General features: G+C 35.7%; 1 pseudogene; it reads right to left on the reverse strand.

The window, feature by feature from the left end:
- LOC105627850 overlaps nt 1–764 on the reverse strand; it is a 27,086-nt pseudogene extending 26,322 nt beyond the window's left edge.
- Nucleotides 765–2,968: the final 2,204 nt, after the last annotated feature.

The following is a 2,968-nucleotide window of genomic DNA, read 5'->3' on the forward strand; positions in this document are numbered from 1 at the left end:
ACCGTACCGTAACGAACGAACGGAACGGTACGTACCGTACCTTACCGTACCGTACCGACCGTTACCGTACCGTACGTACGTACGTACGTACGTACACACACACACACACACACACACACACACACACACACACACACACACACACACACACACACACACACACACACACACACACACACACACACACAGGGTGCATCTTTCTGAAAAATCAGGAACAAATCAAACAATTTCTTTAAATAAAAATTTGTTTTTAATGAAAAATTAAATTACAAAAAATTCTTTTACATGGCACTTGGGGAATCTCTGTAGAGCACAATTATTCGATATATCTCCCATTAGCTTGAATGATGGCTTCTATTCTCTGAAGTGTTCGCACGCACGCTGTAATGTAGCGTTGTCCAAGCCGACGAATGCTACCGCAACAGCAGTCCTTAATAACATTATTGGAATGTCGAGACCTTTTCAACGCTTCATACATATTCCAAGGGATTTAAATCTGGGCTGTTGGAAGGCCAGAATTTCTTGGACCAAAACATATCGTTGTCTGAGAGCCAATTTTGAATCAAATGACTTGTATGAGCCGATGCATTCTGCTGAAAAACATATGGCCTTCCAGACGCCACAATTTCCATCCACAGCTTCACTACATCCATCAGAACTCGTAACAGTTGCCCTAAATCATCCGAAATCAGCGCTTCAGCCTTTTCAACAACTGCGGGGGTTCTCGCGGTACGTTCTTTCGAGTAACTCTTCTTCGCTGGCATGGAAAAGGAGGTGACGTCACTAGGCCAAGGAGATTATGTCACAAGGAGAAGAAAAGAGGTAGATGATGTCACCTCCTGTGACATCACTAAGTAAGGGAGTGATGTTACAGGGGTAGGGGGAAGGGAATGACATCACAGGAGGTGACGTCACTAGGCGAGGGAGAATCGATGCGGAGGACGAAGATATCCCCGGTGCAGAAAATTAGATAGTCGGAAATTACGTAATGGGAAATTATAGTAGCAGAAACTTGCGGTGAAGACGTGGCGCGGGATTAATGGCCGCCGGGCGCAATCCGTTGCCTCCGGGTGCGATCCGCCGCTGGGCGCGATCCGCCGCCAGTTCCTACTGCCATCTTTGGGCGCAATTCGTCGACCTCCGCCGCCGCTTCCGGACGCGGTCCCCTCTACTACCAGGCGCGGTCCTCACCGCATACACTATACATATATAATTTCCATGTATAATTTCTACTATTAATACTTATTTTTCCTCTTATGTGTCGTCATCCTCTTCTTGCACGCAGAATATTTTATTTATTTATTATGTTATATATTTTATTTTATTTTTCATTATTTATAATTATTCGCATTGCGCAATGGTGATTGCGCTCGATAACGACGCGCGCATAATATGATACCGCTGAGATAGGAACGATTAATTGCAGATACAGAGACATTTTTATTTTAGACATTTATTTTTTATTATTTTTTTTTATTATTTTTATTTTTATTTTTATTTTTATTATTTTATTATTTTATTATTTTTTATGTAATACATTATATACAATATTATCCATATATATCATCATCATATTTACTATCAATTCGCATTCAATATATAAATTTTTATCGTAAATCCAATGCAAAGTATCTATAACATCGCTATTGTTATTTATATAGTTTTGACGTAAATGAGTCACAAAATATTTAAATTTATCGCTCATATTATTAGTATATTGACACAAATCGAAATATATATGCTCAACACATTGTTCGAGTTCAAACATAAAAAGTATAGTCAACGGTTTCATATATAAACACTTTTCACTTAAAGATAATTTCACATTGTCAACATCACGTATTTTAACAAGTTCAATGACAAGATCCATTATCATTATTTTCGATGATGTAGATGACTGCACCAATCACTGGATATTTACCCGTTTTTCGAAGAACATTGTGCGGCAGGATGATATGATTGCCTCGATATTAGCAATCGCAATTTTTATATGAAGGGTTAGACTCACGACGATTCCAATCTTCAAAAATTTGTAAACCATCGGTATCAACGCTAATAGTTTTGTTGAATGCAAATATTTATATATTGAATGCGAATTGATAGTATATGCTGTGGATAATATTGTATATAATGTATTACATAAAAAATAAATGTCTAAAATAAAAATATCTCTGTATCTGCAATTAATCGTTCCTTCAGCGGTATAGTATTATACGCGCGTCGCCATCGAGCGCAATCATACCATGCGCAGTACAAATAATTATAAATAATAAAAAATAAAATAAAATATATATATTATAATTATATATTATAATATAACATAATAAAATGATATAATAAAAAGACGCGCTGTAACGAAGAAAAATAAAAATAAGCAATATATACAGAAAAAAATTCACAAACAAATATAATTGAAATACTTACTTACTCGACTCATATTGACGTACGAATCCATAATGCTGGAGATCACTGCAAAACGAATCTGTCTGAGCAACTGATGCAACATCATCGCTTCTTTATTTAAATCTTATCTCCTCCAACAACTTTTTTGTAACAAAAGATTTTTAGAGACATCCGGCGATGACATTAATGTGACACCGCAAATTGCAATGTCAGCAAATTTGCGAGATTCAATATGACTTTGTCAGCGTAATATAAGAAATTTTTTCAAGGACAATTAACATGGTTCGCAATGATAATGATTAATGTAATATGATACAATTGCGACGTTGCCAAATAGTGCAAGATCAGCTAATATACAACTACTTTGTCAGCGTAATATAACAAATTTTTTCAAGGACATTAACATGTTTCGGCGATGACATCATCAATATAATAACATCAGCAATATGCAAAAATGCAACATTTGCAATTTCATCAAAATATAATTGCTTTGTTAGCATAATTTAAGATTTTTTTCAGGGCATGAACTGTCTGATATCATTAATAAAAATAGCACACATAATGA

Source organism: Atta cephalotes, assembly GCF_000143395.1.
Source record: "Atta cephalotes unplaced genomic scaffold scaffold00010, whole genome shotgun sequence".
In the NCBI taxonomy this organism is placed as follows: Eukaryota; Metazoa; Arthropoda; class Insecta; order Hymenoptera; family Formicidae; genus Atta; species Atta cephalotes.